The 26080-nt window shown below is 41.3% G+C and overlaps 1 protein-coding gene across 3 annotated transcripts in view; it reads left to right on the plus strand.

Annotated features, from left to right (window-relative positions):
• The window catches only part of cnsta (consortin, connexin sorting protein a), a 96084-nt gene that overhangs the window by 65240 nt on the left and 4764 nt on the right, over window positions 1-26080 (plus strand). The window lies entirely within an intron of this gene.

A 26080-nucleotide genomic window follows, 5' to 3' on the forward strand; every position in this document is an offset into this window, starting at 1 on the left:
AGAGGTTTATAAAATTATAAGGAGCATGGATAGGATAAATAGGCAAAGTCTTTTCCCTGGGGTTGGGGAGTCCAGAACTAGAGGGCATAGGTTTAGGGTGAGAGGGGAAAGATATAAAAGAGACCTACTGGGCAACTTTTTCACGCAGAGGAAGGTATGTGGATGGAATGAGCTGCCAGAGGAAGTGGTGGAGGCTGGTACAATTGCAACATTTAAGAGGCATTTGGATGGGTATATGTATAGGAAGAGTTTGGAGGGATATGGGCCGGGTGCTGGCAGGTGGGACTAGATTGGGTTGGGATATCTGGTCAGTGTGGACGGGTTGGGCCAAAGGGTCTGTTTCCATGCTTACATCTCTATGACTCGATGACTCTAAATCCCTCTGTTTAAGAAAGGAGGGAGGCAGAAAACGGGGAGTCCCTGCAGTGCAGATGGACTCCATTCGGCCATCAAGTCTGCACTGACCCTTCCAACAGCAACCCACCCAGATCCATAACTTGCTATTTACTACAGTTAACTCACCTAGCCTGCACATCCCTGAACACTACGGTGGCTCAGTGGTTAGCACTGCTGCCTCCCAGTGCCAGGCACCCAAGTTCAATTTCAACCTTGGGTGACTGTCTGTGTGGAGTTTGCGTGTTCTCCCAGTTTCTGTGCGGGTTTTCTCCGGGTGCTCCAGTTTACTCCCACAATCCAAAGATATGCAGGTTAGGCGAAGTGGCCATGCTAAATTGCCCATAGTGTTCAGGGATGTGTAGGTCAGGTACATTAGTCAGGGGTAAATATAAGGGAGTGGGTTACTCTTGAGAGGGTTGGTGTAGACTTGTTGGGCCATATGGCCTGTTCCACACTGTAGGGATTCTATAAATGTGCCAATTAGCTTGACATTTGTTGCGAGAAAGTTGTTGGAATTGATCAATAAAGGCATTATAGCCGTTAAACCACAGGAGTAGAAATTAGTACATTTGGCCCATCGAGTCTGCTCTGCTGTTCGATCATGCCTGATGGGTTTTTAAACAGTACTTTCTCCCCATAACCTTTGATCACCTTGGCAATCAAGAACTTATCTCTCTGTGCTTTAAATACACTCAATGGCCTGGCCTCCCCCGTTCTCTATGGAAATGAATTCCACAGATTCACCACTCTCTGGCTAAAGAGGTTTCTCATTGTCTCCATTCTAAAGAGTCTTTCCTTTACTCCAAGACTGTGCCCTCTGGTCCTCGTCACTCCTGCCAATTGAAACGTCTTTCTAGTGCCCACTCTGTCCAGGCCGTTCAGTATTCTGTATGTTTCAATCAGACCCCCACCCCATCCTTCTAGACTCCATTGAGTATAGTCCCAGAGTCATCAAATGTTCCTCGTATTTTAAGTCTTTCATCCCTGGGACCACTCTTGTGAGCCGCCTCTGGACCCACTCCAGGGCCAGTGCATCCTTCCTAAGGCATGGGGCCCAAAATTGCTCTCAGTCCTCTAAATGTGATCTGACCAGAGCCTTTTCAAGACTCAGAAGTACATCCCTGCTTTTATATTCTCGTCCCCTCAAGATAATTACAAAATTGTATTTGTTTTCGTAATTACCACCTCAATCTGCGAGTTTACCTTAAAAGAATCCTGGACTGGGACTCCCAAGTCCCTTTGTACTCCAGACTTCTGAATTTTCTCCCCATTTAGAAAATAATCTATGCCTCTATTCTTCCTGCCAAAGTGCATGACTTTACACTTTCCCACATTATACTTCATCTACCACTTCTTTACCCCTCTCCTATTCTGTCCAAATCTTTATGAAGCCTCCCTTCCTCCTCAATACTACCTGTCCCTCCATCTATCTTTGCATCATCTGTAAACATAGCCAGAATGCTCTCAGTTCCTTCATCCAGATCATTAATGTATAAAGTGAAAAATTGTGGTTCCAACACTAACTCTTATGGAACACCACTTGTCTCGAGTTGCCATCCTGAGAAAAACCCTTTTGTACCCACTCTGTGCCTTCTGCCAGATGGCCAGTCTTCTATCCATGTTAGTACCTTGCCTCTGGCACCATGGGCTCTTATCGTACTCAGCAGCCTATTGTGCGGCACCTTGTCAAAGGCCTTCTGGAAATCCAGACAGAGAACATCCGTTGGCTTTCCTCGGTCTGACCTGCTTGTTACCTCCTCAAAGAGCTCAGACAGACTTCTTAGGCATAACCTCCCCTTGATGAAACCATGCTGATTTGGCCCTATTTTACCTTGCGCTTCCAAGTATTCAGAAATCTCATCCTTCAAAATGGGACTCCAAACTTTTACGAACGACTGAGTCAGGCTAATCGGCCTATAATTTCCCGTCTTTTGCCTTACTCTTTTAAATAGAGGATTACATTAGTAATTTTCCAGTCCTCTGGGACCCTTCGTGACTCCAGTGATAGCTTAAAGATTACTACTAAAGGCTCCACTATTTCTCTTCAGATACGTCCTTCAGAACTGTAGGGTGTACCCCATCTGGTCCAGGCGATTTGTCCACTTCCAGAGATCTTTCTGTTTTTCTAATATCTTCTCCTTGGTGATGGCCACTGTACTCACTTCTGCCCCCTCAACTGTCTTGAACCTTTGGGATGTTATTTGTGTTTTCCACTGTGAAGACTGACACAATTAGAAGATTGCAAGGTAATTGGGAAAAGTCAGTAGATTTCCAGTAGTAGTAGTAGTACTTGGATATCCAGAAACCAATAAGGTACCATATCAAATAGGTCTTGTATTGTGACTACGAGTGACCAGGTTCAAAATTAAACAGGACCTCGAAGTTTAAATCTCAGGATTATTACTTTACCCACATGCAAATTGGCATAAGGTACATAAAATTAGAGCGATAAATACATGGCTCAAAGACCAGTGTAAGAGAAGTGGGTTCAAATTCGTGAGGCATTTGCACCAGTACTGGGTAAATTCAGGGCTATACCATTGGGATGTCGACTCTGTTGGGACAGAAGTTCTTAAAATTGCATATCAGAGAAGTGGAGATGGTATAATCATCACTGAATCCTACATCATCAACAATCCTAGAGTTATTACTGAATAGAAATTGAAATGAGTAAACCATATGAGTTCTGTTGTTACAAGAGCAGGTCAAAGGATCGGAATCCTATAGTCTACAACTCCTCAAAGCCTGTTCACGATCTACAAGCTTCAAGTCAGGAGTGTAATGATATACTTCACCCTATTTTCCTGGTTAAGTGAAGTTCTAATAAAATTCTAAAGACTTTGAGATGTTCTAGGACACAACAGCCTACTGGACTGGCAGCACATCCATGAACATCCAGTCCCGCCACTACTAACGTGCAGAAGCATGTGTGTGCCATATACAAGATACAATGCAGCAATTCACCAAGGTGCCTTATATAGTACCTTCCAAATCCATTTAAAAGGACAAGTACACCAGGTACATGGGAATGCCACCATCTGCAAGAAATAAGGGGGACACAGTGCTTAGCATTGTTGCCTCACAGCGCCAGGGACCCGAGTTTGATTCCAGCCTTGAACCACTGTCAGTGTGCACGTTCTTCCAGCATCTGCATGGGTTTCCTCCAATTGCTCGGTTTTCCTCTCACAAATCCATTGATTTGCAGATTAGCTGGATTAGCCATGTTAAATGGTCTGTAGTGTTCAGGGATATGCAGGCGAGGTGAGTTAACTGTGGTAAATAGCAGGTTATGGATTGGGTGGGATGCTGTTGGAAGAGTCAGTGCAGACTTGATGGCCGAATAGCATCCATCTCTGCAGGGATTCTCTGATTCTATATATTGCAGTTCCTTCAGTGTTGCTGAATCAAAATCCTAGTACTCTCCTTCTAATGGTGTTACAGATACACATATACCTATATATATGTACATACATAGATTGTACTTTTCAAGAAAGCAGCTGAACACTAATTTCAGAAGGCAAACTAGATGGACAGTAAATGCTGGCCCAACCAATGTCATCCATATCCCATGAGTGAATAAATAAAAATTATGGAAATGATCAAACTTAAAAGTATATAACTGTGTAAAGTCAGATGATGGGTCAGAATATAAACAATTAAAATGACTAAAAAGTTAATTAGCAAGAAATTAGCATGAGGAAGTTACCTACAAATGTAAAAATGGATAGCAAAGGTTTCTACAGGTACTTAAATAGGAAAAGAGTAAAATGATTATTAGTCCTCTAGCAAAAGAGCAAGAATAGGGAGTTAATAATAAACGATAAGGAAATTGCAGAATAAACAAATATCTTGCACTGTCTTTACTGTAGAGAATAGAAAACAATTTCAATAATTGCTGTAAATCAGGTTGAAGGAAGTGATATGAAACTGATGGATCTGCAACTGACAAGTCTGTATTCGGATGGACTTCATTTCAAGATCTTAAAAGAAAGATGATTTGGAGATGCCGGTGTTGGATTGGGGTGTACAAAGTTAAAAATCACACAACACCAGGTTATAGTCCAACAGGTTTAATTGGAAGCACACTTGCGTTCGGAGCGTTGCTCCTTCATCAGGTGATAGTGGAGGGCTCAATCCTAAAACACAGAATTTAGAGCAAAAATTTACAGTGTGATGTGTAACTGAAATTATAATTGAAAAAATACCTTGATTGTCTGTTGAGTCTTTCATCTGTTTGAATACCATGATCGTTTCACTTCTTTCATATGTAAATCACAAAACCTTTTTTGAAAAGTTGGATTCTCATATTGTCTAGCTATCACCCATTGTTACAGCTAACCTGAGAATGCAACTTTCAAAAAAGGTTTTGTGATTTACACATGAAATAAGTGAAACTGTCATGGTATTCAAACAGCTGAAAGACTCAACAGACAATCAAGGTATTTTTCAATGTATAATTTCTGTTAAATCACACTGTAAATTTTTGCTATAAATTCTGTGTTTTAGGATTGAGTCCTCCAATATCACCTGATGAAGGAGCGACGCTCCGAAAGCTAGAGTGCTTCCAATTAAACCTGTTTGACTATAACCTGCTGTTGTGATTTTTTAATTTTAAAAGAAGGATAGTACATTCATTTGTGTGAATTTTCCAAACTTCCCTTGATTCAGGAAACCCTTCCGATCAAGAAGAGGGGGGAGGCAGAAAACAGGAAATATGTAACCATACTGTTTTCTTTGTAAATCTGCAAAGAATGGGTTTTTTATGTTTTTGAGATCTGTTTCTTGATCAAACTTTAAAAATATAAAAAACAGGTACTAAGTTAGCCTGAAGCAGTGTTTTAGAGCTGTAAAACTGGGCTATTTTCTGGGTCAGTAGATTGTTAAGGTGCTTAGATGGCCCTTAGTAGAGTGATGTGCTCTTCCTGTCAGATGTGGGAGATTAGGGAAAGTTTCCATGTTACTGATGATCATATCTACCAGAAGTGTTTGATTGCAAATCCTACCAGATTGCATGGATTGGTTGGAGCAGCAATTAGAGGCAATGAGGAATTTACAGGAGTCAGGGGGTATAATGATGGCAGTTGCAGGAAGGGAGAAAACCACAGATAGTCAGGAAGATGGGTTACCTCCACGAAAGGTAAGAGAGGAAGACAGGTAATGCAGGAGTCTCCTGTGGCTATCCCATCTCAAACAACTATGCTGTTGTGGAAAATGTAGGGAAGTGAAGGAATCTTTAGGGGAAGGAGCACTGACAGCCAGGTTTCTGATACTGAGACTGGCTCTAATGTAACGAGGGGTACATCAGGCTTTACATGATCGATTATGATAGGGGACTCTGTAGTCAGAGGCACAGATAAATGTTTCTGTGGCCAACCGCAAGACATCAGAATATGTGTTGCCTCCCTGGTGCCAGGATCAAGAGTATCTGAGCAGTAGGTCATTGTACACATTGGAACTAACAACATACGAAGAGAAAACAACGATATTCTGAGGAGAGAATATAGGAAGTCAGGCAGGAATTCAAAAAGGTAGTCCTTGAGGGTATTAATATCTGGTTTACTCCCGATGCCACGAGGTAGTGAGGGTAGGAATAGGAGGATAGAGTAGATGAATACGTGGATCAGGAACTGGGATGGGGTGAAGGTTTCACATTTTTGGATCATTAGAATCTCTTCTGGGGTAGAAGTGACCTGTACAAGTACGGATTGCACCTGAATTGGAAGGGGACTAATATACTGCAGGGAGATTTTTTTTTAGATTAGATTCCCTACAGTATGGAAACAAGTCAATTAGCCCAACAAGTCCACACTGACCCTCCAAAGAGCAACCCACCCAGACCTATTTCCCTGACTCATGCACTTAACACTATGGGCAATTTAGTATGGCCAGTTCACCTGACCTGCACATCTTTGGATTGTGAGGGGAAACCGGAGCACCCGGAGAAACTGGAGTACCCAGACACGTGGAGAATGTGCAAACTCCACACAGACAGTTGCCCAAGCTGGTGCTGTGAGGCAGCAGTGCTAACCACTGAGCAACCGTGCCTGATGGAGCTTGGGAAGATTTAATCTCATGGAGGGGGAGCCCAGGGTGTTAGAAATCAATCTGAGACTGGTGCAGTTGGGAAAAGGAGCAAGTCAAATAGTCAGGGCAGACAGGAACAAAGTAGAGAACGAGGTAGGACTGACAAATTAAACTGCATTTATTTCAATGCAAGAGGCCTAACAGGTAAGGCAGATGAACTCAGGGCATGGTTGTGAACACGGGACTGAGATACCATAGCAATTACAGAGATGTGGCTCAAGAATGGGCAAGACTGGCAGTTAATGTTCCAGGGTATCGATGTTATCAGAACAAAAGAAAAGGGGACAGGAGAGGAGGGAGAGTGGCATTTTTGATTAGGGATAACATTATGGCTGTACTTAGGATATTCCTGGGAATACATCCAGGGAAGTTATTTGGGTGGAACTTAGAAATAAGAAAGAGGAAACCTTATTGAGATTGTACTATTGATGCCCCAATAGTCAGTGGAAAATTTGAGAAGCAAGTTTGTAAGGAGATCTCAGTTATCTGTAAGAATAATAGGGTGGTAATGGAAGGAGATTTTAACTTTCCAAGCATAGACTGGGACTGCCATAGAGTTAAAGGCTTGGATGGAGAGGAATTTGTTAAGTGTGTACAAGACTGTTTTCTGATTCAGTATGTGGATGTATCTACTGGACAAGATGCAAAATTTGATCTACTCTTGGGAAATAAGACAAGACAATTGACAGAGGTGTCAGTGGGGGGAGTACTTTGGGACCAGTGATCAAAATTCTATTAGTTTTTCAAACAGTGGAAAAGGATGGACCGGATCTAAAAGTTGAAGTTCTAAATTGGAGGAAGGCCATTTTGATGGTATTAGGCAAGATCTTTCAAAGGTTGATTGGGGATACTTGTTCTCAGGTAAAGGGGCGGCTGGAAAATGGGAAGCTTTCCAAAACGAGTCCAGAGACAATAGATTCCTGTTTGGATGAAGGGCAAGGCTGGTAAGTGTAGGGAATGCTGGATGACTAGAGAAATTGAGGTTTTGGTGAAGAATAAGACAGAAGCATATGGCAGGTGTAGACAGCAGAGATTGTGTGAATCCCTAGAAGAATATGGAAGCAGTAGGAGTATACTTAAGAGGGAAATCAGGAGGGCAAAAAGGGGACATAGTTTGGCAAATTGGGATATGGAGGTTCCAAAGGGACAGAAGAATGACTAGGGAGCATATAGGGCCCCTTAAAGATCAGGCCACATTTGTGTGGAACCATAGGAGATGGAGGAGATAGTAAATGAGTATTTTACATCAGTGTTTACTGTGGATTTGGATATGGAAGTTAGAGAACATGGGGAAATAAATAGCGACAACTTGGAAAAATGTCCATATTTCAGAACAGGAGCTTCTGGACATCTTAAAATGCATAAAGTGGATACGTTCCTGGGATCTGATCAGGTATACCCTAGAAAGCTATGGGAAGCTAGTGAAGTGATTGCTGAATTCTTTGATGAGATATTTGTAAGTTTGATAGCCATAGGTAGAAGACTGGTTGGCGAAGGTGGTAAGGAAAAGCCAGGGAATTACAGACGGCGAAGGTGGTAAGGAAAAGCCAGGGAATTACAGACTGGTGAGCCTGACATCGGTGGTGGGCAAGGTTTTGGAGGGAATTCTGAAGGACAGGATTTACATGCATTTGGAAACGCCAGGACTGATTACGTAGAGTAAACATGGCTAAGAAAAGCCAGGGAATTACAGACTAATGAGCCTGACATCGGTGGTGGGCAAGGTTTTGGAGGGAATTCTGAAGGACAGGATTTACATGCATTTGGAAACGCCAGGACTGATTACGTAGAGTAAACATGGCTAAATGTATGGGAAATCGTGTTTCACAAACTTAAGCCTTTTAAAGAAGTAACAGAACAGATTGACAAAGGCAGAACGATGGATGGGATCTTGTTGGACTTCAGTAAGGCATTCGACAAGGTTCCTCATAGTAGATGGTTAACAAGGTTAGATCACATTGAATACAGGGAAAACTATCCATTTGGATAAAGAACTGGCTCAAAAGTAAAAGACAGAAGGTGGTGGAGGGTTAGGGTTGGAGGTTGGAGACCTGTAACCAGCATTGTGTCAGAAGAATTGATGCTGAGTCCTCTGCTTTTTTTCATTTATATAAATAATTTAGATGTGACCATAAGAGGTAGAGTAAGCTAGTTTACAGATGGCACTAAAATTGGAGGTGTAGTGGACATCAAAGAAAGTTATCTCCGTATAATGGGACCTTGATCAGATGGGCCAATGGGTTGAGGAGTGGCAGATTTAGTTTTATTTCAATAAATGTGAGGTGCTGCACTTTGGAAAGGCAAATCAGGGCAGGACTTATACACTTAATGCTAAGGTCTTGGGAGGTATTGCTGAACAAAGATGTGCAGATTAGGTGAAATGACCATGCTAAATTGTCCATCGTGTTCAGCAATGTGTAAGTTAGGTGCATTAGTCAGGGGAAATGTAGAGTAATTGGGTAGGGGAATGGATCTTCTTGGAGAAAGTGAGGACTGCAGATGCTGGAGATCAGAGCTGAAAATGTGTTGCTGGAAAAGTGCAGCAGGTCAGGCAGCATCCAATGAGCAGGAGAATTGACGTTTTGGGCAAGAGCCCTTCTTCAGGATTCCTGAAGAAGGGCTCATGCTCGAAACGTCGATTCTCCTGCTCCTTGAATGCTGCCTGACCTGCTGCGCTTTTCCAGCAACACATTTTCAGTAGGGGAATGGATCTGAGTGTGTTTCTCTTGGGAAGGTCGTTGGGCTCATTGGTCATCATGGTCTGTTTCCACACTCATGGAATCATAGAATTCTTACAAAGAGACCGTTGCAAGTTCATCGTACCTGTTGCAGGTACACAGGATGGTAAAGGAGATGTTTGGTATGTTTTCCTTTATTGGTCAGTGCATTGAGTATAGGAGTTAGGAGGGCGTGTTGCAAGTGTGTACAGGACATTGGTTTTGTCACTTTTGGAATATTGTGTGCAATTCTGTTCTCCCTGTTGAAGGGATTCCTGAAGAAGGGCCTGTGCCCGAAACGTCGAATCTCCTGTTCCCTGGATGCTGCCTGACCTGCTGTGCTGTTCCAGCAATAAAGTTTCAACTTTGATCTCCAGCATCTGCAGACCTCACTTTCTCCTCTAACTACTGGATATCTACCAACTTTGCCCAATTATGAGATTTTCTAATTGCATGCTATAATATCTTTAATGATCAATTCTAACAACTTTCTCACAACAAATGTCAAGCTAACTGGCATATGGAGTCATAGTGTCTGATGTACAGCATGGAAAATGACCCTTCAATCCAACTCATCCATAAATAAATCTAGTCCCATTTGCCAGCATTTGGCCCATATCCTTTCGAAGCCTTCCTGTTCATATACCCATCCAGCTGCCTTTTAAATGTTGTAATTGTACCAGTCTCTACCACTTTCTCTGGCAGCTCATTCCATAAACGCACCACCCTCTGCTTGAAAAGGTCCCTTTTAAATCTTTCCCCTCTCACCTTAAACTTATGCCCTCTAGTTTTAGACTCCCACCCTGAGGAAAAGATCTTGGCTATTCACCCTATCCATGCCCCTCATGATTTTATAAATCTCTGTAAGGTCACCCCTCAGCCTCCTTTGCTCCAGGGAAAATAGCCCAGCTTATTTAGCCTCTCCCTGCAGCTCAAATCCTCCAACCCTGACAACATCCTTGTAAATCTTTCAAGTCTTACAACATCCTCCCTTCAACAGGGAGAACAGAATTGCACACAATATTCCAAAAGTGACAAAACCAATGTCCTGTACACACTTGCAACACGCCCTCCTAACTCCTATACTCAATGCACTGACCAATAAAGGAAAACATACCAAACATCTCCTTTACCATCCTGTGTACCTGCAACAGGTACTATAGATATTATAGCATGCAATTAGAAAATCTCATAATTGGGCAAAGTTGGTAGATATCCAGTAGTTAATAGTACTTGAATATCCAGAAATGAATTGATAAGGTGCCACATGAAATAAAACTTCTGACGAGGGGTAAACCTATTAGCAAAGAAGTGAAAGCACCTGGAGTAAGAGGATTGAAAAAGAGATCTTGGGAAGTAAAAAGAACCTCTGATCAAACCTGGTGGATTGTTGCTTTGAATTGCTTCTCCAGTTGTTTTTTTTCCCCTCCACCCATAATGCTAATGTTTTATTGTTTGTCTCTGTGTTGAAGTTTACAAGGGACTTAGATTTTCAATTAGTACGATTATGTGTTGATAATTCATGGTTTTATTTACCTGTGGCATATATAGAATGTTCTTTTTAAGTGAGGGATCATCTGGTCAGTGTTTTCTGTTAAACTGATTCGATCAAACAAGTAAATTAGAGCCTTGATTGACTTTGATTTAAATCATTAACTTTTGTGGTGACCAGGGGAATAGCAGTACTTGAGAGTCATCACACTTTTTCCCAAATTGATGCTCAGTAGATCCTGAATAGTCTTGACAAAGTAGACATTAAAAGGATGTTTCTTTTCCTGGTTGAATCCAGAATGAAGAGGCACTATTTTTAAAATTAGAGGATCTCCCTTTTCCGACATGTAGAAATTTCTTTCTGAGGTATGTATCTTTGGAACTCTGCCTCAGAAGGCATTGGAGATGTGGGTCAGTGGATATTTTAAAGTTGAGGTACATCGATTCCCCTGTCTGTATCAAAAATCTGTGGCTATAGGGGTAGATGGGAATGTGAAATTCAAAGCAAAAAGAGATCAGCCTTGATCTTGAATGGCCAATCAGGCTGAAAGTAGCAAGAGGTCAACTTCTTCTGTTTTATACATGCATACATTTGCCAAAAAATATCTTTACCAAACGCTTTCAAAATTTAGATGTGCATTCACTTCTAAAAGCTGTAACTGACCAAGTCATTAGGGCACTTGACTTAAAATGTAATGACATAACTAGGAGCAGGAATAAGTCAAATGGCCCATTGACCACCTTTCATCTTTCAATTCCCTTATTGTACAAAAATCTTATTGATCTGTCTTGAATATATTGCCCATTTGAGCATTTACAATTTCTAAGGTAAGGAATACCAAAGAACAACAGTCCTCTAAATGAAGAAATTTCTCATTTCAGTCTGAAGTGGCTGTCCCTGAAGCTTGTCTCTATGCCTTCTAGTTCTAGACTTTCTAGGCAGAGCAATAGTATCTCTGTATCTATCTTGTATAGTCCCTTTGGAATCTTTGTGTTTAATATCATTTCAGTAATTTAATAGAGTATATGTTAATTCTTCTTGTCCAAGGAGTAATGCTAATGAACCTTCATTGCATGACTTCCAAGCTAGGTATAATCTTAGGTACAGCAACTCAAGGACAGATATGTATTTTGGGAGTACATCAATAGGAAAAACATATAATGGGTGTTTCAAAAGGAAGGTTGTGAACAACAGCTGGTCTCTGTGGTGGAAGCACATGTAGTCCTTTATTGGTAAGGATAGAAGACATAAATTTGTGAAAAACATTGCTTTTTAACAAAAATGTACTCTTTTAAAAAAAATGTTAACTGCTTTAATCATGTACTCTGCATTGAAGTGCTGACACTGGCTTCACTCAGGTTTTGAAGTAGATGCTTTGATAACAAACCAGCCTCTTCTCCAGATGAGGAGGAATTTTGGAAAGAGTAACATTTTTTGGATACACACTGTTATTAGTGTGTGGCGATGTCACATTCCAAGATTGATTGTCTTGGATTGAAATTGTTAATATCTCTTTCATTTTGAGTCCCTTGTCTGTACCAGGCTCAGAAAATGGGGTGATAAGTTAATAACATAGTTAAGAGCGTGGTTGTGATATGTTTGACTGGAGACACCAGCAAATTTACGGAAATTTGTTGCTCCAGTATATTCTGAAGATTCCAAGTATGTCCTGTCTTTACGTCAAAGTCCTTGAAATGATGGCCAAATTGACTTCAGTATTTGAGTACATGAAGAGTTTAAGAAAAGCCAGTGTTTTTGGTCTTGCTTTGCTGCTGAAATTTGATTAAGTGAACACCAGACTAGAACAAAATTAGATTTAGTTGTGATATTCTGCATAGACTCTTAGTTTACATCAGAGGAACAGTCTATTAGAAGAAGAGGCTGCTGGCATCTACAGAACTATCCCAAAGCATGATTTGGAGATGCCGGTGTTGGACTGGGGTGTACAAAGTTAAAAATCACACAACACCAGGCTATAGTCCAACAGGTTTAATTGGAAGCACACTAGCTTTCGGTGCGACGCTCCTTCATCAGGTGATTGTGGAGGGCTCGATCGTAACACAGAATTTATAGCAAAAATGTGCAGTGTGATGTAACTGAAATTATACATTGAAAAATTGATTGTCTGTCAAGCCTTTCATCTGTTAGAATACAGTGATAGTTTCACTGAAACTATCACCGTATTCTAACAGATGAAAGGCTTGACAGATAATCAATTTTTCAATGTATAATTTCAGTTACATCACACTGCAAATTTTTGCTATAAATTCTGTGTTACGATCGAGCCCTCCACAATCACCTGATGAAGGAGCGTCGCTCCGAAAGCTAGTGTGCTTCCAATTAAATCTGTTGGACTATAACCTGGTGTTGTGTGATTTTTAACTTTGTATCCCAAAGCAAGCATTGTCCAGAGAATTATAGAGAAAATTGGAATGAAGGAAATTGATGAATAAGTTTGTCACTGATCATTGTTCATGTGAAAATTGTCATGAAAGCTTAGCTGGAAAGAGAATGTTGTTACAATGTGGCATTCACTACCCCAGAATGTAGTGGATGCCTGGTCACTGATATAACACAATAATTCTATTCTCTTGCAATCTCACATTATAAGAAAATCACACAATAGCCAAGCTATTTAAACTGATGAGGCTGAAATCACATTATAACCAATACAGGTAAGGAAAGTTTGTGGTCTCCAAATAACCCACTCTAAATTCTTCACGTCTTTGGAACTCCGAGCCACAGAAAGCTGTGGGGGGCAGAGTCTTTGCATATATTTAAGGCTGAGATAGATTCTTGATCAGTTGGGGAATTAATAGCTATGGGGAAAGGCTAAGAAGGAATGTCGGGTCATCCATGATGTTACTGAAGGCTGAGCTGGTTTGAGGGGATGAATGGCATACTCCTGTTCCTATTTTTTATGGTCTAATTGTATTATGTTGCTGCAAAAACTCTTGTGGTAAAAATTAAAATCAACAAATTATGTTAGACATAAATTTTAGCTTGATAATGTGTGTTGGGACGGGAGTAAGTAGTTTGTTACTAGTTGCACAACGTTTTTCAAAGTCAAGGCACGTGTTCACTAAATGGCAATTTATTTGTAGTCTAATCTGAGTGAAAATTCGCACTTCATAAAATGTAAAACAACCTGCATAGAAAATACTGAATATGGAAGAGATTCCAAGAAAAATACTTGTGAAGTATGGATCACGCTTTCACCAAACGTTTGAAGATGAGTTATTTGGATTACCTACTTTTAGTACTTTGGATAAGTGGGGAAAGCAACTCTGGTCTTAGACTAAATGGTATTAGTTTAATTTTATATTGTCAGATACAAGAAATGTTCTGTTTCTGCTGATTTACAAAATAAAGGACCTTGAAAGCTCCAGCCAGTGCTGTTGTTCAGTCTGATGGTACACCATAAAAGATAACAACTTTAATGTATAGCCAGGTTAAAATACTGAAAACCTGAATCAGAAGACATATAACTTGAACGTTAGCCTTAACCTATATTTTGATGTAAACAGTTGTGCTTCTGGTACATTAGAACTATTTAGTTTCTTACCTGCCTACATAACAATATATCATACTACACATATTCTTTGAAAGAAATACAAATAAGATGCACATCAGTTATAACAAGCAGAATTACAAAATAAGATTATAAAATATAGGAGCAGAATTAGGCCATTTGGCCCATCAAGCCTGCTCTGCCATTTGATCATGGCTGATGACGGGAAACTAGTCATCAGAACTTCCTTTGCAGTAATTAGACTAGAAATATTGCAAGCAAGCCAATTATAAATTGCTTCATCATTTCTTGTGAACCAAACTAAATTTAGGCTTGTTATTACCTTGTTTGCTGAGTTAAAATATTGACTGTAGTGTTTCTGTTTTACTAAGAGTTTGGTTGGACATTAAAAGTGAAGCGAAAGATTAAACAGCATTTAAAAATATTTTTCTGCATCATTAAAGCATGGCAACTAACTGACCTGTGAAATAATGTGCTGAACAATGCAATTAGTAGTAAAATTTCGCAACTGAGGACTTCGGTACATTTTACCCTCTTAACTTTTGAATTATGTTGTTGGAAGATAATGTTAAGAGTTACTTTAGGCTGAAAAAATACTAGTCAATGAACAGCTCCATTAAGATGTTCAAATCCCTGATATTTTGCCATTTTCCATCCCTACTCGCTGATAGAGGCACAGTTGCTGTATTTACCCGAGTGCTGTCATAAAATTTGACAAATTATTTACTCTATACTTTGAATGATACCTACCCTCGTGAATGACAACTGCAATTTTGATGTTACAAAATAGGTAATTTGTATTGCTGCTCCAATGATGTGATGTGGAGGTGCTGGTGTTTAACTGGGGTGGATGAAGTCAGAAATCACACAATACCAGGTTATAGTCCAGCACGTTTATTTGAAATCACAAGCTTTCCGAGATCTGCTCCTTCATCAGGTGAAGTGAAGGGAAGTGCACAGGCACAGAATTTATAGGCAGAGAGATAATGGCAAGATAATTCCAGGTAATTAAGAGTGTCAGAAGTTAAGTTCAAGCGATGTTAATGGAAATGCAATATCAGTTGGAGGGATTATGCATTTGGCCTAAGAAGTAATTCTAAGAAAGTCTTTGAGGAGGAGAAGAAGGAATAAAAGCTATGTTCTCTCAATGGTGATGTCAGATGGTATTTAAAATATAATCAGTAACTTAGGAAACATGCCAATCAATTTCTGAACACCAAGAAATGGTTGGCAGCACTGGATACTCCAAATGCTAATGATCCTGACAACATTCCGGCAATGGTAATGAACATTAGTGCTCCAGAACTTGCCTAGCCAAGCTGTTCCGGTGCAGCTACAACACTGGCATCTCTACTGCAATGTAAAAAGTTGCCCACATGTGTCCTGTACACAAACAAAAAAAGGACAAATCCAATAGCCAATTGGTCTACTCTTGATCATCAGTAAAGTGATAGGTGTCACCAACAGTGCCATGAAGCAGAACCTGCTCAGCAATAACTTGTTTACTGACACCTAGTGTTCCACCAGAGCCACTCAGCTTCTAAAGTCATTACAGCCTTGGTTCAAACATGGACAAAAGAGCTGAATGCCTGAATTGAGAGAGTGACAACCCTTGACATCAAGATCACATTTGACCAAGTGTGGCATCAAGGAACCCTAGTAAAACTGGAATCAACGAGTATCTGTCTTTGTTTGTTAGAGTCATACCTGGCACATAGGAAGACAGTCGTGGTTGCTGGAGGTCAGTCATCTCAGTTTGAAGTTATCTCTGCGCGAGTTCCCCTGAGTAGTATCCTGGTCCCAATCATCCTCAGCTGCTTCATCAATAACCCTTCTTCCATCATCAAGTCAGAAGCGGGAGTGTTCACTGATAACTTCACAATGTTAAACACCATTCATGACTTCTCAGATACTGAAGCAGTCAGTATCCAAATACAGCTAGAGCTGGACAGTAACCAGGTTTGAGCTGAAATGAGGCAAGTTAACATTTGCACTACACAAATACTAAACAATGATTCTCTTGAATAAGAGACAATCGAATCACTGCCTCTTGACTTTCAATGGTGTTACCATCACTGAATTACCCCACTATTAATTTTTTGGGAGTTACCTTCAACCAGAAACTAATATCGATACAGTGGCTACAAGAGACGGTGAGAGGCAAGGAATGCTGCAGTGAGTAACTCACCTACTGACTCCCGAAAGTTTGTCCACCTTTCACAAGGCACAAATTGGAAGTGTGATGGCTTATTCTCCATTTGAGTGCAGCTTCACCAACACTCGGACATTTGACATCATACAAGACAAAGTAGCAGGTTTGATTGGCACCACATTGACAAAAAGTCATTCCTCCACCACTGACACTCTGTAGTAGCAGCAGTGTGTATTGTCTGAATGCACTGCAGAAATTCACCAAATATCCTTAGCCCCTTCCAAACCATTACCATTGAATAAATATATAGGAGCAACATCACCTGCAAGTTTTACCTCCACTCACTCATCATCCTGACTTGGAAATATATCATTATCTCTTCACTGTTGAGTCAAAATCCTGGAATTCCTTTCCTAATGCTATTGTGGGTCTACCCATAACACATGGACTGCAGCAGTTCAAGAATGCAGCTCAACTCCACATTCTCAATGATAACTAGAAATGTGCAATATACTCTAGCCCAGTGAGCAACATCTAGGTCCTACAAGTTAATTGAAGTAAAAATCCAACAAACAGCAAGGAGGTTGGTAATCTACATTAATATTGGTTGAGGAATAAATATTGGGAATGACGCCTCTTCTTCAAACTATTGTCATAGAATATTTCACATTCACCTAAGTGGGCAAGCTGTTTGCTTAGCACTAAAATAAAATAATGAATTCTCCAAGGATACACATCCCATTGAAAAGGCAGGCAGAGAGAGCCAGGGTTACTTTGTTGGTAGGAAATGAAATTAATCATTAGCAAGAAAAGATATAGGGTTGGAAGGTACAGAATCTGTGTGGGTAGAGATGAGGAACTGCAAAGGAAAAAGACCGCAGCAGGAATTATGTAGTCAGGATGTGGGGCAGAAAATAAATCAAAGTAGCAAAAGCATGTAAAAAAGACACTATTACATTGATCATGGGACACTTCAGTATGCAAGTGGATTTGGAAAACCCAGATTGGTTGCAGATCCCAAGGAAAAGAATTTGTGGAATGTCTTAAGATTTTTTTTTGGATCAGTTTGGAGGAAACAGGAAATTCTGGATTTGATGTGTAATGAGGCAGGCTTGATTAGGGAGCTTAAGGTGGATGAGCCACATGGGAGCAGTGATCATAAAATGACAGAATTCACCCCAGAGTTTGAGGGGGAGAACCTGGAATCAGATGTAACGGCATTACAGTTGAGTAAAGGTAATTGCAAAGACGTGTGGAGTTGGCCAGAGTTGATTGGAAAGGGAGCCTTGCAGGGAAGTTGGTGGTGTAGTAACAGCAGGAATTTCTTGGGGGTAATTCAAGAGGCACAGTAGAAATTCATCCCAAGAAAGAAGAAAAGTATTAAGGGGGGAATAAGATGACCATGGCTGATGAGGGGAGTCAGGGACAGCATGTGAGCAAAAGAAAAATGTGGTGAAGGTTAATGGAAAGCCAGAGAATTAGGAAGCCTTTAAAAACCATCAGTCGGGGAGAAGATTAGATATAAGGGTAGGTCAGCTAGTAATATAAACAAGTTTGAAAGACTTTTTAGATATATAAAAGGCAACAGAGAGGTAAGAGTAGACATTGGATTGCTGGAAAATTAGGCTGAAGAATTAGTAATGGGGACTAAGAAATGGTGGAGGAACTGAATAGGTACTTTGCATCAGTCTTCACAGTGAAAGACATCAGTAACATACCAGAACTTCAAGAGTGAAGGGGCAGAAATGAGTGTCGTGATCATCATAAAAGAGAAGGTGCCGGAGAAGCTGAAGGGCCTAAAAGCAAATAAATCACCTGGACTGGATGATCTATACCCCAAGGTTCTCAAGAAGATAGCTGAATAGATATGGAAGCATTAGTGGTAATATTTAAGGAATCACTGGAGACATAGAGGGTCCTAGAAGACTGGAAAATGGCTAACCTGACACCCTTGTTTAAGGGAGGGAGGCAGAAGATAAGTTATTGTCCAATTGTGAAGATTTTCAAGCTTTTTATTAAAGATGAGATTGCAGACTACTTGGAAGTGCATTGTAAAATAGGGCTGAGTCAGCTTCGTCAAGGAGAGGTCATGCTTGTCAAATGTGTCAAAATTCTTTGAGGAGGTAGTGGGCAAGTTAAACAAGGAGAGCCAGTGGCATGATCTGTTTGAAATCCTTTGGTGAGGTGCTGCACAGGAGTTTGCTAATTACGTTGACCTCTTTGGTGTTATGGGCAAGGTACTGGCATGGATATAAGATTCGAAAAATGTGATGCTAGAAAAGCCTAGCCAGTCAGGCAGCATCCAAGAGCTGGAGAATCAACGTTTCGAGCATAAAGGTTTCCTGATGAAGGGCTATATGCTCGAAACGTCAATTCTCCTGCTCCTCGGAGCAGGATAACTGGCAGTTATCACTTTCTCTATGGATATAAGATTGGCTGACTGGAAGAAGACAGTGGGGATATAGGGGTGTTTTTCAGGATGGCAGTGAGTGACAATGGAGTTCCGTATGGTCAGTGTTGGGACCACGATTCATGTTATACTTTAATGACCTAGACAAAGAAACTGAGGCCATTGTTGTTAATTTACAGATGACACAAAAATAGATGGTGGAAGTGGGGAAAAATGAAATGGATAGGCCAGGAGAATAGGCAAAGAAGTGGTAAATGGAATATAATGGGGGAAAGTGCACTTTGAGAGGAAGAATTGAGGTGTAGACTATTTTCTAAATGGAGAGAAGCTTCAGAAATCTGTAGCACAGAGGGACTTGAGTCCTCCTTCAGGATTCTCGTAAGGTTGACAAGCAGGTTGTGTTGGCTCTTCGGAAGGTAAATGCAATGTTAGTACTAGTTTTCAGAGGGCTAGAATGGAAGGCCAGAAATGTACTACTGAGGCTGTATATGGCTCTGGTCAGTCAGCATGTGGAATATAGTGAGCAATTTGGGGCCCTTTATCTAAGGACGGATATGCTGGTGAGTGAATCCAGAGAAAGTTTCCAAGAGGTGATCCAGGGGTGAAAGGCTTGTCATATGAGGACAGGTCAAGGACTCTGGGTCTGTACTTGATTGTGTTTAGAAGGATGAGGGGGATCCGATTGAAACTCTCCGAATACAGAAAGGCCTGAATAGAGTGGATGTGGAGATGATATTTCCACTATTAGCAGAGACTAGGACCTGTGAGTACAGCCTCAAGGTGAAGGGATGACCCTTTAGAACAGAGATGAGGAATCTCTTCAGCCAGTGGATATTTAATCTGTGGAACTCATTGTCCATGGAAGACTATGGAGGTCAAGTCACTGTATTTAAGACAGAGATATTTAGGTTCTTGATAAGTAAGGGGATCAAAAGTTGTAGGGAGAATGGGGTTACAAAACATATTAGCCATGGTCGAATGGCAGAGCAGTCTCAATGGGCTTCATGATCTAATTCTGCTCCTGTATTGTATTGTATCTTACAATCTCATGTCTTATATAGGGCAATGAACAAAACTTCTAATGCCCCTCTCAATGCTGGTAGCGCCAGCACCCCACTTAACCAACCTTCTGGGGTGCCATTAAATTATTCTGAATCCCTAAAAGTTGCAAGTACTGTATAGGGTTAAACTGTACAATGGCTTCACAATTAGCCACAAGTATACTGCTATAACTTGAGGTGTTCACACTGATATCTGCTTAATTCTTTCACAAGTTATTATCTTAATTCTCTCTTTCTTGTAAAATTTTAATATATTTCTTCTTCAAACTGTGGTGTAATTATATTACATGATAAGTTTGTGTGGAAAGTATTTTCCTTATTTCAGACATTTTTATTTTCTCCTTATTAAATTGGAGAGGTTTCAGAAGAGATTTACCAGCATGTTGCTGGGAATGGAAAGAGAGGCTAGGACTTTTTCATTGGAACACAGGAGGTTGAGGTTTATAGAGATTTATAATATCATGAGGAACATAGGTAAGGTGGATAACAAAGGTCTTTTCCACAGATTGGGGGTGTTCAAAACTAATGGGCATATTTTTAAGGTGCAGGGGAAAAGATTTAAAGGTCATGAGGGGCAATTTTTTTTTTACACTGGTTAGTGTGTGGAATGAACTGCCAGATGAAATGATGGATGCAGGTATGGTTACAACATTTCAAAGACATTTGGATAAGTATATGAATAGGAAGAGTTTGGAGGGATCTGGGCCAAAAGCAGGCAGGTGAGACTAGTTTAGTTTGGGAACAAGGTGAGTGTGGACTGGTTGGACTGAAGACCTGTTTCCAAGCCGTATGGCTCTAAAACTGGATGTCTGTTGCCTTGTAGTATGATAAAATGAATGTGCTTTTCAAAAGCAGCATGCTGTGTCATTGCATGGCAAGATTGGTTGTGCAGGTAATCGTGTAATCCAAGTGAAACGTTGGTGTTAGTTATTCGAGCACTGTGCAGTTCTGTATTCCTATGCTAGTCATGTGATTTTCCCCAGGAAGACATACCAATAACCGAGGGCTTTGATGATCGTCTAATTTCCATCGTAAGAAACATTTTGTAATTATGAAGCAAATGTACTTCAAGTATTCCTATGACAACTTGTCCTAATCATTTAGTTGGGTACAGCTGGGGCTCTTGAAAATAGCAAGCTAATTCACACCAGTGCTGTTGAAACACAAGGTATTTTTTCATTTGCACTAATAAAGTGTGCTACCTAGTATTTTTACAAACTTATTTTAAAGCTAAGCAAGTAAAAAAAATTGATTTTATAGAAAGTAGTACACACTTAACAGATATTAAGTGTTATATTTGTAAGTTTTCCACTTTGATCAAAAGTTTTGAAGGAAAGCAAGAATTCAGTTATCTAGTACCTTGCACATCTCAAAGTACTTCATTAATTAATTAGGAGCAAATTACTGTAGATGCTAGAATCCCTATACTGGAAACAACAAATGCTGGAGGTAACAGCAGTTCAGACAGCATCCATGGAGAGAGCGCAAGCTAACGTTTAGAGTCTAGATGACCCTTCAGCAGCGCTGAAGTATGGAAGGGTCAGCACTTGTGCAACTGTTGGGAGGGATGATGGTATGTGTAGAGTGCAGGGGGAGAAAAAATGTTGTTAGTTCAGATTAAGTGATCGGAATGTGCGAATGACAGAACAACAGTGTGTCTAACTGCTAGACTGGAAAGAGCAGACATTTCAGGCATAAACCCTTCATCAGGAATGCATAACTGGGACCAATGTGGGTGCCTATAGCCACTCCTTTCACTTATCAAAAGTGAGGTGAATTAAAAAGAGAAATTGTTCAGTGAGAGAACACGTTCAGCCAGGTGGAGGAGAGTGGTGGTGGCTGGGGACTGTCCAGGTCTCTAATCGAGGAAGAAGCTGAGAACTTGCAGACTGTCCTGGTGGTGAATAGAGATATAGAGGAATTGGACATCCATGGTAAACAAGAGGCAGTTAGGGCCAGGGAACAGGATATTGTCAATATGATGGAGAACATCAAAGAAATCACAAATGTGGGTTGGCAGGGTCTGGACGAGTGGGGAGAGGATGAAGTCAATGTGGAAGGAAATTAGCTCAGTAGGGCAGGATTTTGGGAAGGAGGTTAGAAGTAGGCTGTTCGTGTTTGGGAGACTGAGGTAGGAAGCAATGGGTGTAGGATCTCTGGAGCTAATGAAGTCATAAAATCCCTGCAGTATGGAAAAAGGCCCTTCATCCCGGAGCTCCCAGAGGAAACCCACACAGTCACAGAGAGAATATGCAAACTCTACACAGTCTCCCGAGGCTGGAATCGAACCTGGGCCCCGGTGAGAGTCCTGGCAGCAATGGTTGATGGCTAATTCATTCTCCTGCCACCTCCCACCCTTCCTCCACCCTCCCAGCCCACCCCACCCCCCCCCCACCCCCACCACCAAACGACACAAATAGTGACCCCTCCACACTTCACTTCAGCTCTGAAAATAGTCATCTGGACTAGAAATGTTAGCTTGCTGTCTTTCCATGGATGCTGTCTGACCTACTGCGATCTCCAGCATTTGTTGTTTTCATGAATTAATTACTTCTGAAGTGTGTTGGCTGTCATTTCTTGGAAAACTTGGTAGTCAATTTGTGCTAATCACAAGTGTCCCATAAGCAGCAATCAAGCGAATGGCAAACTGTCTGTAGATGGTGGTTAAAATGTGGCAGCTGGCCAGGACAAACACCCAAACAGTCATGTGCACACTTCTTGGATAGTAGTACAATGCCATTGTTTGTGTCCATATGAGCAGATGTACAAGGTCCTGGTTTGATATCTGATTTGAAAGATAGCACCTCCAGTAATATAGTATTTCCACAATATTTCACTGATGTAATGAAAATAGAAATGTATTTTTATCAACCTGTCCAGAGTTACTATTACACACACTTATACACTTAATGGTAAGGTCCTGGGGAGTGTTGCTGAACAAAGAGACCTTGGAGTGCAGATTCATAGATCCTTGAAAGTGGAGTTGCAGGTAGATAGGATAGTGAAGAAGGTGTTTGGTATGCTTTCCTTTATTGGTCAGAGTATTGAGTGCCAGAATTGGGAGGTCATGTTGTGACTATACAGGACGTTGGTTAGGCCACTATTGGAATATTGCATGCAATTCTGGTCTCCATCCTGTCGGAAAGATGTTGTGAAACTCGAAAGGGTTCAGAAAAGATTTACAAGGATGTTGCCAGGGTTGGAGAATTTGAGCTATAAGAAGAGGTTTCCCTGGAGCGTCGGAGGCTGAGGGATGACCTTATAGAGGTTTATAAAATCATGAGGGGCATGGATAGGATAAATAAACAGTCTTTTCCCTTGGGTCCCAGAGTCCAGAAATAAAGGGCATAGGTTTGGGGTGAGGGGGAAAGATATAAAAGAGACCTAAGGAGCAACTTTTTCATGAAAAGGGTGGTACATTTATGGAATGAGCTGCCAGAGGAAGTGGTGGAGTCTAGTACAATTGCAACATTTAAAAGGCATCTGGATGGGTATATGAACAGGAAGGGTTTGGAGGTATATGGGACCTGGGTGCTGGTAGGTGAGACTAGATTGGGTTGGGATATCTGGTTAGCATGGACAAGTTAGACCAAAGGGTCTGCTTCCTTGCTGTACATCTCTATAATGCTATGACCTCTGAAGCAGGTAGGCCTAGAACCCAGGCCAGGGGTAGGGACATTACTACTATGTCACAAGAGGGCTCTAAAGAAATAGATTCAGCAACGAAAATCTGCCTCTGTGAATGCTAAAATGTTTAGCTTTGTGCAGTGGTAAATTGGGAATTGTTGATTTTTAATCAGTCATTCAGGATGAAAATGGATCCTCTGGTCCAACTCATCCACACTGACCATGCTCCCAAACTAAACTGGTCCCACCTGCTTGCGTTTGGCCCACATCCCTCCAAACCTTTCCTATTCAAACTTTATCCAAATGTCTTTCAAACATTGTAACTGTACCTTCTTCCACCACTTCATCAGAAAACCACCTGATGAAGGAGCGGCGCTCTGAAAGCCAGTGCTTCCAATTAAACCTTTTGTACTATAATCTGGTGTTGTGTGATTTTTAACTTTGTACCCCAGTCCAACATTGGCATCTCCCAATCATCTCTTCTTCAAGCTGAGGATGAAGCCAGGTTTTATAGGAATCTTGTACAATAAGATTAGTTAAAATGGGGGGAAATGCAATGTTTTTAGAAATTATGTAATCCAATTACAATGTTAATTGAAAAACAGTTAAGGGAAGAATAAGCTGGTTGTTGAAACAATGCAACAAACTGACAATATAGATGAGTTCCCGATGGGATCAGGAGATTCCAACTCTCTTTGCAGGTAGGTGAGAATGTCTCTCTTAAAACAGTAAGGTGCTTCCATTGTTCCTGTCCTGGGAGCGAGATCCTTTGGTGCCTGTCCGCCTGACCTGTCTTTTGTGCGGCTTTGGTATTGCTGTGTTATCAGACTACCCTTGGGGCTTTAGGACAGTTGTGTTGACTAGGTCCAGGAAGCTTATTGTTAGTGTGTTTTGGGAAGTATATTCCCTTGTCTGCGAGTGACTATGGTTCTATCTAGTTTCACTTGTCAGCTTGTTTCGTCAATGCTGAGGCATTCTGGGTGTTTCTAGTATAGTTTGTCCAAATTTGATTTCCTGTGTTCTGTGTGGGCTTACTGTGGGTAGGCAGGGTGGCAGATCTTTTCCCACACTAGGTTATCATCCAACAAGTTTATTTGAAATCACAAGCTTTCAGAGTGCTGCTGTTTCATCAGATGACTTCGTCAGGAGCAGTGTTCAGAAAGCTTGTGATTTCAAACAAACCTGTTGAACTATAACCTGCTGCCCTGTGACTCTGACATTGTACACCCCAGTCCAACACCAGCACCCCCACATCATGGCTACCATTGACACAAAAAAACTCGATGGTCACCCTTCAACCTTCTACACTCCAATGAAAAACATCCTAGTCTATCCAGTCTCTCATTATAACTCAAACCATCCATTCCTGGCAACATCCTGGTAAAACTTTTCTGAACTCTCCAGTTTAATAATAATCTTCTTGTAACAGGGTGAGAAAGTGAGGACTGCAGATACTGGAGATTAGAGTCGAAGAGTGTGGTGCCGGAAAAGCACAGCTGTTTAAGCAGTATCCGAGGAGCAGGAGCATTGACGTTTCAGGCATAAGTCCTTCATCAGGAATGAAGCTTGTGGGCCAAGAGGGCTGAGCAATAAATGGGAAGGGGTGGAGCCAAGGGAAAGGTAACTGGGAATGCAATAGATAGATGAAGGTGGAGGTAAAAGTGATAGGTCAGAGAGGAGGGTGAAGCCAATAGGTGGGAAGGAAGATGGACAGGTAGGACCATTCAAGAGGATGGTGCCAAGTTGGAAGGTTGGGATTGGGATAAGGTGGGGGGAGGGGTGATGGGGAAATTGGTGAAATCCATATTAATCCTGTGTGGTTAGAGGGTCCCAAAGTGGAATATGAGGTGTTCTTCCTCCAGACATCAGGTGGTTAGGATTTGGCAATGGAGGTGGCCCAGGATCTGCTTGTCCTTGGTGGAGTGGGAAAGGGAATTAAAGTGTTTGGCCATGGAGCAGTGGGGTTGATTGGTGCGGGTTTCCCAGAGATGTTCTCTGAAACAATTCACAAGTTGACGTCCTGTCACCCCAATGTAGTGGCGACCACATTAGGTGCAACAGACACAGTAGATGATGTGTGTGGAAGTACAGGTAAATTTCTGCTGGATGTTGAAGGATCATTTGGGGCCTTGGGTGGAGGCGAGGGTGCAGGTGTGGGCACAGGTTTCACACTTATTGCGATGGCAGGCAAAGGTGCTGGGAGGGGAGGGTGGTTGAAATATCGATTCTCCTGGTCCTCGGATGCTGCCTGACCAGCTGTGCTTTTCAAGCACCACACTCTTTAACTTATAACAGGGTGACCAGAACTGGGCACAATATTCTAGAAGAAGCCTCACAAATGACCTGTACAACCTCAATATGACATCCCAACTCCTATACTCAAAGGTCTGAGTAATGAAAGCAATCATGCTAAATGCCTTCTTAACCACCCAGGTAAAAACAATGACTGCAGATGCTGGAAACCAGATTCTGGATTAGTGGTGCTGGAAGAGCACAGCAATTCAGGCAGCATCCGAGGACAGGCAAAATCGACGTTTCGGGCAAAAGCCTTTCATCAGGAATAAAGGCAGAGAGCCTGAAGCATGGAGAGATAAGCTAGAGGAGGGTGG

Source organism: Chiloscyllium plagiosum, chromosome 9 (genome assembly GCF_004010195.1).
Source record: "Chiloscyllium plagiosum isolate BGI_BamShark_2017 chromosome 9, ASM401019v2, whole genome shotgun sequence".
Taxonomy (NCBI): Eukaryota; Metazoa; Chordata; class Chondrichthyes; order Orectolobiformes; family Hemiscylliidae; genus Chiloscyllium; species Chiloscyllium plagiosum.